Here is a 12,072-nt window from a genome sequence, read left to right on the forward strand (position 1 = left end):
TCAAACATTGACTAAGAAAAAATAAGTAATATATATATATATATGTATAGCAGTATTCTTTAATGCAACCTTTTTGAGATTTCAGTCATCCAAAAGGTGCATTATTCTAACAAACCACCCCTTCGCTTCTCTGTCACCTTCGTCTCCATCACCTCGCCAGAACACTCCTCAGTTACCTCTTTATTTGTCACCTCCAGCTCCTAGCATTAACTACACCTATTCACCACGCCAACTCCTAGCATTAACTTCACCATGTCACTGCACCAACTCCATTTGAATTTTCCTCCATTGCACTGCATCCCCTGCTAATCTGCTCATGCCCAGACCTTCTGTTGCATCTGCTCAAGTCAGAAGAAGTACTCTTGAAAACCAATCTTCCCCACAGTGCGAGTTTGGATGAAGGTTTATGTTCTTGTGTTAGAGCGGAATGTTTATTTCTACGCATTATGGACTATTCCATTGTTAATCTTCATGGTGCATCAAACATTCTCAATTCTTCTACTCCGGTTTTGACTGAAAAATATATGTGAAGCTATTTTTATTACAAGAATAATAACAAAGGGATTGATTAAAGAATAAAACCCCAAGCAATAGTCTTCGAAGGTTTGGCCATCAACAAGAATATTAAGAAACTCCAAAGAGAACTAGAAATCTCAAGTAGAAGAAAGACTAGAGAACTTGAGAGAACAATAATTACCATGGGTAGATCCTCGAATCAAATTCTTGTAATAGCTCAAGACTTGATCATACGAGAAAAAGGGAGCAAGCATAAGGAGTTAATGCTCGAAAGAGGCCACTAACAATCCATAGCCACACAACCACCGATCTAAGTAAGCATAACATTGCTTGGCTTTCTTGGTTACCCGTCATGCTCTTTGGAAGCCTAGAAAATCCATTTTTGGTTCTTCAATTTTATATAAGATGTCTAAAAAAATTGTAGGTTTTTTAACATTTAGAAAGATATATAAGCTAACAAAGCTCACTGTAAGCATTCAACTAAGCTCTTTAAATTCCAATCTATGGATTTAATTTTGTTTATGTATTAAAATTTTCCAAAAAAAACAAGAAAAAAGATCCAGTAATTATCACTGATACAAGCCAAAAGTCAAAAAGTAATTTAAATAGCTACAATGTTAAACTTAAATCTATAGGGTAATGAAAACAATTAGGATAAAAGGAAAGTAAGTTATAGTTGTTTAAAAGATCCAATGTTCAAAAGGATTTCTATACCAGTTTTTAATCTTTTTTTTTTACAGTTTTGGATGTTTAAAAATTTGGATAAACTCTTCTCGTTTTAGTTTAAACTATTTTTTAATCAATCTTTTTATTGTTTGGACATTTAAAAATATGGATAAACTCTTCCTTACTTTATTTTAAAGTGTCAACCACAGAAAAAAATCTTTCCTCACTTTGGTTTAAAGTGTCACCCACAGAAGTGACATGGCTATTCCATATCTTTCACCTTACGTCTCTGGTTATAATAAAATTTATGCCAACATAACTAATACTTTCTTGCTTCTCTCCTTCTATAATAAATGTATTCGAAAAGAGGTGATACTTGGTGCAGTGAAATTATACCAAAAATTTGTCCCAAATTAAATGACCTTTCTTCCCTCACTGAAATAAAATTTACTCAAATAAGGTGAACTTGCTTCTCTGGGTGTAATAAATTTTATTCCAAATAAGTGAATTTGTGATCACATCCCTGAAGAATTATTAGTTTTTAGCTTACATTTTCATCACATTCATATACAATGTGAAGGGAAGCCATTGTAGCTGAAGGCAATGGAATCTTAGCATTTCCTTCGGGCTTTGAGAAGAAGTAAAAGAAGGTGAAGAAAATCAAAAGAATGGATTAACTTATTAATTTATTAACCAATAAAAAATAAATGGTTGATTTATTCATTGCATGAATCTAGTTAATTATTCCATGAAACAATTGAACCAAAGACTTTGCATTTCCAGTTTCTTTAAACTTAACGGATTAGGTATATAACTTGTGGGTTGCAGTGAGAATATATCTAACACCGGAAAATAAGGTGAACAAAATCAGAAGAATGGCTTAACTTATTAATTTATTCAAAAATAACAAATAAATGGTTTACTGATTCATTGCATGAATCCATCTAAATTATTTTTCCATGAAACAATTGAAATAGAGACTTTGCATTTCAAGTTTCTTTAAAATTAACAGTTCAGGTGTATAACTTGTGGGTTTCATTGAGAAGATATCTGACACCAAAAATTATATCTAAACTTTGTAGCCATTTACTCATAATAGGCATCTCCTAGAAAATCACCTTAACAAGTGACAAACTCCTTTTGTTTGTTGAATTTAGACCAAAGTGGCAGCTTCTTAGGATCAATGTCCTCTACTTGATTTTGAAAAAAATAAATGAAGCACTTCGTAGCAAAGGCATAAACTAATTTTTTTTCTTGGTGTGTTCATACCCTGATTTGTTCAAATATTCACTTGCAGAACACTATCCAAGTCCAGGACGTTGAAATTAAAGTGATAGACTTATGCAGCAAGGATCCCCCTAATCACTTTGCTTTCCCCTTAGCTTGTTCTAGGCAATCCCAATGCTTAGAATCAAGGCATAGATATTGGGTTTGTTGGGTTGTTCAACAAAGAAGGACATGGGAAGAATGGAATCATAGTTAGCCTCCCCTACTTTGACAACACACTAATAAGTTCCTTCAACTAATTCTCACATGTTTTGAAGCCAAGAAACCCTTGAGCCCAAACAAGGGAAATATGGACGAAACCTTTGGACCATACCTTGAACAAGTCATTGTGAGATGTTCACATGTTTTTGGAGTGATCTTTCTTGACCAAATCGAATATCAACAATTTTAGACGTGCCTACTTGAATGCTTAATTTTTATTTCCTACTTGTTGTCGTACTTTTTGTTTGTGTTCATATTCATGTGTCTATACTAAAACGAGTTGTTAGACCTGTACATAATTTATGGGCATGTTCAAACATTTTAAGGTGACATATATGTATGCATTGTCCATGTGGAAGGTGCTGATACTATTGATATTTTATCTTAATTAAAGAAACACTTATATATAGTCATTTATCTCTTATTTTCTTGCTGATATTTCTCAATCTATCACACAATTATTGGATGCCCCATGGGTTCTTAGTGGTATGTGTACTTTCATCTTTAATACAAGTTTCCACAGCCACACAAGTTTCCCATTATGCATACCCATTGTATGAGACCATTTTTGTTGAGAGAGATGTAAGAGGAAAAGAAGATTACATATGATAATGAGAATTTAGTTTTCTCTATCACTCACGGGATGTATTCCCATGAAGAAACCAAAAATTCTAAATATGCCCTGATTCTGTTAACTTACACAGTTAGTACAGGCAAAATGAAGGTCTTCAATATGACTGTGTTTCCCTTTGATAACTAATTGCTGGCTATAAATATTACTTCAACTACCCAGAAAGGCTAGACTATCAATTGTGCCTCTAGTGGAGGCGGTCAAGGAAAATGAGATTGTGCACAAAAACTTGAAGAAGTGGAAATGATGATTGTAGATCAAAAATTTCAGGCCAACCCAGAGAATGAGGAGAAATTTTACAGTCACCATGACTTCTTTCAATAAAGGTGCTTAATGTTTTGTAAATGTTGCTTCATATTAGGAGTTTTTTTACAAAATTTATAAGACTAGTAGCTATTCAAAATCCTTTCCGAAGGATTGTTTTGCTTCTTAATTAGTAAATTCCATAGGACAATTCTCAGGTTTTTTTTGGACAGTTATAATATATGCATATCATTATCCCGACCAGTGCAAGTGCAACAACTTTCTAATGCAAAATATATATATTTTTTTTCAAAAAAAATAGGACTACAAATGAAAACCATGCACAGGAAAAGACTAATCTATTTCAAGTCCTGAGAATTTCCAAGATTATTAGGGTTACCAAACAATAGTGAACCTAAAAATAGAGTCATACTATTTCTGGAAGACAAATCAACTTCCATAACAAAGCATTGTATTGAAGGAAACTATCAAGTTGCTAGAGGAACAAGAAAAATAAATAAAAAGAAACGATTTCATATATAATATTTCAATCAGATGTCATATATCTCTTATATATAAGTGTTTCTTTAATTAAGATAAAATATCAATAGTACCAACACCTTCCACATTGAAAATGCATATATATATGTCACCTTAAAATGTTTGAACGTGCCCAAAAATTATGTACAGGTCCAACAACTCATTTTAGTATAGATACATGAATGTTATTTTAAAAAATACCATAAAAAAACTCCATTCTGAATAAATATGAGCACTAAGATTATATGTTTATATGATTCTAGTCATTTTGATATTTTGTCAAAGAGTTGGTTTACATACTGTTGTAGGTGACTGTTTGAGCTTTTATCTCCCAATAGGAAGGTAAAATGAACATATATGCCAAAGAGAGTTCAATATAACACAAATAACATAACAGCCATATGGTAGCAATATTTTTGAACATGCCAAGGTCACTTGTATGAAAGATGAAAGTACACATACCATTGATAACCCATGGGGTAACCAGCAATTGTGGGATAGATTGAGAAATATCAACAAGAAAATAAGAGATATATGACTATATATAAGTGTTGCTTTAATTAAGATAAAATATCAATACTATCATCACCTTCCACATGGAAAATGCATACATATATGTCACCTTCAAATGTTTGAATTTTCCAATAAATTTTGTACAGGTCTAACAACTCGTTTTAGTATAGGAACATGAATTTTATTTTAGAAAATACCACAGAAAAAGTCCACTCTAAAGAAATATGAGCATGCACAAAAATATCCAATAATAAAGGTATTGGTAAACTTTATTTATTTTTAAACCAAAAAAAAAAGTATTGTCAAAGAGACACATTTTCAATTCTACATATACCATATATATTAGCTACTTCCCTTCTATATAAGTAGTGCATGAGATGCAAGAGGCATTGAACTCTTTGTTGTATACAATGATTTATTGCAATTTTTCATGTGAAATTGTCATTATAAAAAAAAGTGTTGGAAATTACCCAATGAAGAAAGAGAAGGAAAGCTCAGAATCAAATCTGCCAGTACTTGATTATTGGACCATTGAAACACTATATTTACATAAAAAAGATGAAGTACATGTACACACTTGCAACTTATCACAAGTTGGACAATTTAAATCTCTTCTAACCCTAGATAGGGAAACCAAGAAAACCCTAAAGACCAACTCCTCATATATAGGAATCACACCTAACGATAGTTGGTCCCTACACCAAGAATCCTCAACAACCTAGTGTCATCAATTGCAATGACATTAATGACATGAATGTTGGTATGTGGGAGATTAAAGAAGAAGAAGAAGCTACATTTTCTCTCAAAACTTGTTTGAGAAGCCTATAAGTTGGCTAACCTTTATGTCTTTTCCTTAGCCCTGTTGGTTTATTCTATGTTCTGGTTCAATATGAAAACGTTCACACACCATATTAACAACATCAACAACAACCAATGCACAATTTAAGAGAAAACTAAGAGCATAGACATGGAAACAAACCTGGAAGATCACCAATTTGGGTGTTTCCAATAAGCCAATCATTTTCAAATGGAGGGTGATCCATTGCAGAAGTTTTAGTATTTGTATGATAACAATGCAATTTTCATCAGACCAAATAATATCATGTGAATTAATACATGCATCATAATCAAAACTATATTAGTTAGGGATCCCATTAAATGCACCCTAACTCATGTGATCAATAGAGTGACGGTGCTTCTATCTACGTGCTTCAAGTGAAGGCACAATATTAGGATGGTGCACCCATGCAAATATTCAAACACTACATTGACAACATCAACAACAACTAGTGCACACAGTTAAGAACAAAGGCATGGTAACAAACCTAGGAAATAACCAATTTGTGTGTTGTCAATGAGTCAATCATGTTTGGATGGAGCGAGATACATTGAAGAAGTTGTTGTATCTGTAACATAACAATGTAATTTTCATCAGAGAAAATAATATGATGTTAATTTATAGAGGAATAAAAATACAAACGACATCTATTAGGTGTCCCATCAAATGCACCTTGAATGATGTGATAAATAGAGGCATGGTGCTTCTGTCTATGTGGTTTAAGTGAAGGCACAATATTGAGATGGTGCACTCCTGCAAACGTTCAATGACTACATTAACAACATCAACAACAACTAGTGCACACAGTTAAGAGAAAACACAGAGCAAAAAACCTGGAAATCACAAATTTGGGTGTTTCCAATGAGCTAATCATTTTTAGATGGACGATGATGCATTGAAGAAGTTTTTTTATCTGTAAGATAACAATGCAATTTTCATCAGACCAAATAATATCATGTGAATTATTACATGCATCATAATCCAAACTATATCAATTAGGGATCCCATTGAATGCACCTTGACTCATGTGATCAATAGAGCGATGGTGCTTCTATCTACGTGCTTCTAGTGAAGGCACAATATTGGGATGGTGCACCCCTATAAACATTCGTGCAATACATTAACAACATCAATAAAAATAAGTTCACATAATTAAGAGAAAAAACATAACAACAACCTGGAAAATCACCCATTTGGGTGTTGTCAATGAGCCAATCATATTTGGATGGAGGACAATCCATTGAATAACCTGTTGTATTTGTAAGATAGCAATGTAACTTCCATAAGAGAATATAATATGATGGTAATTTATAGAGGCATTAGAATACAAACTACATCATTAGGCGTCCCATCGAATGCACCTTGACTGATGTGATAAATAGAGGGATGGTGCTTTTGTCTATGTGCTTCAAGTGAAGGCACAATATTTGGATGGTGCACCCCTGTAAACATTCAAGCACTACATTGACAACAAAAAAAACCAGTGCACATAGTTAAGAGAAAACACATAGCAACAAACCTCATAAATCACCAATTCGGGTGTTTTCAATGAGCCAATCATGTTCAAATGGACGATGATCCATTGAAGAAGTTGGTGTATCTGTAAGATAACAATGTAATTTCCATCAGAGAAAATAATATGACGGTAATTTATAGAGGCATCAAAATGCAAACTACATCATTAGGTGTCCCATCAAATGCACTTTGACTCATGTGATAAATATAACGATGATTCTTCTTTCTACGTGCTTCAAGTGAAGGTACAATATTGAGATGGTGCAACATTGCAAATGTTCAAAACTACATTAACAACATCCAAAACAACCAATGCACATAGTTAAAAGAAAACACATAACATCTCATCTCTCTATAGACATTACTTGGGACAGTAGAGGATGCATTGTTTGAGCGAGGATGACCACTCTTATTGAGGTGTTGAAATTGAAATGGTTCATCTTCAACTGCAGGGACATTCAAATCAATATCCAAGCTGGCATTTTTTTTCTTCTTTTATTTTTCTTTTTAGGACTAAGAAAACTTTTCTTCATCTTAAAAGATGACTCATAAGCACCCAACCCAAAGGTGAATTCATAATACATAATATGAATATAATTAGCATCATCCACAAAATGCTTAGCCAAATCAATCAATTGTTTTGTCTTGCACACAGTAGAAGGAGGACTATTCTGAAACAGGTCTAGATAGCCAAACAACTCCTCTCTCAACAAATTAAGTTCTTCAACATTGCCATCATCCATAATAGTTCTGTTACTATCTACATGAAGGTTTGGTGCCTCTATACTTATCTTAGGAGGGGCATTCAATGTATTAGGTGTAGTATCAAGATCCAATAAAGGTTTTGAATCCATTAAGGAGGAATGCAACCAAACTGTACCTTTATGGCATGCTTGTGAATGTTGCCATGAATAGAACATGGGAAACCACAAATGGTAAAACTTATATGATGCCATATGATAAGATATTTCTTATCAGGTTTACTTTCACTCCTCATCTAGTAAGCATGAGATATGCTCTCATGAAGCCTGCAATCACTGTCTGGAATTCTTCTAGCCTTGTCCATTGATGATTCAAGTTTCATCTCTTTCTTGTGGTTGTTCAAATAGCAATCTTTTTTCATAATTTCCTTGAATCAATAACATGGCTCAACATCTTTTAGTAGAGTATACAATAGCCAATCCATCGTATGAGAACATTTCTTTCATCTATCACATAGAAAGTTTGTCTTGAGATAACGTGGTATGACTCCACTACATTATTTGTCTCCTAATTTGCATGAGGAAAGTATTGGCAGCCTTTAACCCACATCCCTAAATGTAAAAATAGATTTAGTAAATATATCTTTTTGTTATGAAACAAAAAATGTATGAACTAAAAAAAATAGTATGCGAACTTAGGCATCTTGTCACCAACAACCCAATTCTTGTGGAAATAGTTCAAAAACTTCTCCTCGGTTGCAAATTTGGTGAAAAAACCATTTGTTTCCTTATCCACTTCATCATTAGAACAATTTTTCATGATATAACCAAGTTCATTGAACATCTCTTTTTCTTTTTCTGAAATGCTGGCCAACCAATTAACATTCTTTAGCCATGCCCTCCTTACATGACAAATACACAAGATCAGTTCACATCTAGTGATTCTTATACTATATTTAATTCTTTTTAAGATAAAAATATTTAGAATGAATGAAAATTGCAATGTCAAATAAGAATATTGATGTTATAAGCATTGATTTCAGCTAATGCATCATCAACCATAAAGGAATTGACCTTCCAATCAAGACGGAGCTAAAAACACATATGCATGAGGTGCTCCATCCATACCACTATACCTTGTGATGTATTTCGTGACATCGCCACCTGTGCGACTGGAACCCCACTTTGTTGCTCAACAAACAATGCGATTATGTACAACTAATACTTTCATATTAAAAAAAATGAAGTTAATTTTAATTCATTAATCATATTGAATCATTATAACCAAAATGATTTTATTAAATCTATCATTGCAAAAATACTCACGCCATATTTATTTGTACTGAATGTTGAGCCCATGGCTATCAAGCTATTATGGGATAACTTGACCATATTTTTGAACATCCATTTTGTTTGTATTCCATTTATAAAAGTGATCTCTCCACCATTGGGCTTCTGGTAGAAGAAGACATCATTATGGTGTTTTACATACTAGAAATTCACAATCATTTCATCTTTGCTATGCAGTTGGTAATTTTATTTTTTCAGGAAATTATAGATGTTCACAATATCTTTTCTGTGAAAGAAAAAATCCCTATCTCAAGCTATGGCATTTATGTCAACATATTTCTTAATATGAATTTTATAAATAGAGTCAATTGGCACTTGAAGAAAGTCTTGGCTTCCTCTTAGGACCATCATCACCTAAAGTGTCATGCTTTCCATGACAAGACCATCCTTTCCCATCTACATGATCATACATTTTTTATGTTATTATTGTATCATTGGGATCTTTAACCATGACCTTTTATAATAAAATGGAATTGGCAACCCCTCTTTTTGAAATTGAATGCCTTGTGTTGATTTCCCATTCTTCTCTCTTATCCGCTGGACCATATGAGCAAGTAAAACTACAAAATAAATTTTGAAATGTCAACACATATGGAAATGATAAAGTGTTGTTAATATCAACATGTAAACAAGGATTTTCTAAAATAATTATAGTTCCCATAGTAAGGAATAATGAGGACTTGAGCTTGGAGTTTTGATTTTTAGATGTTGGAAGGAACATGGAGCATCTAGATTCGATTCCTCTCCTTGAATAAAATCATTAATTCTTAGTTTAGGAATTTTTCCAACCTGATCAATATTCTTGTTCGTGTTGTATACTTTAGACCAAACTAAATCTATACTAGAAAATATGATTTTTTTCTTTAGGGTCTTTCACCTCAAAGCCCATAATAGTCTTACATTTCTTTTCCATGTTGTCTCAATGTATGCAAAAAATGTAGAAACATATTAGGAATTTGAATATAAAAGCTGAAGTTTTAAAAGAGAATAAATAGTTTCATTTACAAGTATACTATTGTGGTGGGTCCCCTTCATTGACAGATATGGAAGAAAGAAGGTGAAATGTCAAAAGAAAATATTCTACACTATTTATTGAGCAATAACCCCACATTATTCTAGTTTGGAGTACAAAAACATCATTGACAAAGCTCACCACCTCATGGAAATAATGTTGTGAATGTTGTAAAAAGTTTACAATGTAACTATGGGCCTCATGCTGTAATATGATGTTTTTTTGGTTTGTTAACGGTGGCACTTGTTACATAAGTCATTATGAGAGTTAATGTTACATTGTCACATTATTATGAGAGTAATGTTGAAATATGATATTTTATTAGTTTGTTAATAGTGACATTTGTTGATTCTCAAATATATTAAAGATGTATAATGGGTCAAGGAATGATAATTACACAATGATGAGAGAGTACTGAAAGATAAGATGAACTGAACTTGAAAAGGGAGTCAAAAGAGACAAAGAAATTCCTTATGAATACATTATTTACAAGCAGGGGAATTCTAAAATACATGAGACACTAGGATTCAGTCCTCTACCCTCAAGAAGAGTATGATGGTGGTTTCAAAGTTTATTAGATGCTCACCTTTTCTTAGTGGAGCCATCGAGGTCAATCCTTGGAATATTGATTCAGCCATTGTGATGCTTGAACCTGAGAAGTAATTAAGACACAAAAAACACTATTGATATGTTAGCACTCATGATGTGGGGTATTGGACACATAGTTTTTTGCAAGATTTGGAGAGAGTTTGCAGGGATCACGGTTGGAGGAGATGTTGGGGCATTGAATTTGCATCAAGTTTCAAGGCATTCATGGTTGATCCAAACTTCAGGAATCTTTCAACAAAGCATATTGTCTCTGCATATAAAAGGACAAGACCATGAGCAGGGTGATTGTATTGGATTATGATGGTACTATGATGCCATGAATTTCTATTAACAAAACACCGATCCCAGAGGCACTTTCTATTTTGAAGATTCTTTGTAACAATCTAAATAAATTTGTATTTCTTGTATTTCTTTGTATTAAATCCATAATGTCCATAAAATTATCAGTGAAAATAATCATTCATCCCATAATGTCCTTGGGAGATCCTACAATTCTTGCACCAACTAATAATCTACTTTCAAAGCTTTCTCAAATGACCTCATAATCTCTTCACCAATGCATCAATAATTGGTAGCTCCTCTAATTCTATGCACTGGTTGTGTTCAACATTTGATGTTTTGAAACACCAGAAAGCCCTCTTACTCTCGTCAATGTGACACTAGTCTCCAATTTTAGGATTATTATATTTGTTAATGCTCCAAGCTAATGATTTAACATGTTATTATATTCTTTTGCAAATATCAGGTGGAACTAAGATGCCGATCGGAAACTTGTGTGGCTGTGGCAAACTTCGATTGGAAACGAATTGCATATCCTGTTATGAAATGGTATAATGAAATTAGAGATGGATCTGCAATAGAAACGAAGGTGAGTGCTTTAGTTTTCCATTATTAGGATGTTGACCCAGTCTGCATTTGGCTAGCTTTTGCACTAGCACCTCCCTGATTTGAATTGCCTAGTTCGAACTTCCTGGGTCTCCCAAGGCTGGGGGTGGGTTAGCAACTGCTTGGTTCAAATTCCTAGCTTAGGCTCCTATTGATGCCTCGAAAATCGCTGCAACAACATCGGGGATAACCACCTGGTCTGGACCTTAGTACAGCTCCTTTTCTGTTTGGAATAGTGGCTCCGACTGGGGATAATGGGACCAGTTTCCCAAAAAGTAGATAAACGGGATGAATGGATGATTTATAAAACTAAGCTAGCGATGGGTGAATAACTAAATCTATTAACAAGAATAAAAAAGAACTATAACCTATCTCGGGAATCTATTGAGCTTTAGAGTGTAGCGTTTGATGGTCTATGTCTAAAGACAGGCATATAGATGACTCCATTTATCAGACATAGATGTTAACTTATTCAAGATTGCTGTGCATAAATAGTTAAGCAGAGCGATTAAAGCGATATTACCACACTCTATCATTTATATTATTGACATATACATGATTTAAA

The sequence above is a fragment of the Pinus tabuliformis genome, chromosome 7, assembly GCF_031772625.1.
Source record: "Pinus tabuliformis cultivar Carrire ecotype Pingquan chromosome 7, CPIR1, whole genome shotgun sequence".
NCBI classification, from domain to species: Eukaryota; Viridiplantae; Streptophyta; class Pinopsida; order Pinales; family Pinaceae; genus Pinus; species Pinus tabuliformis.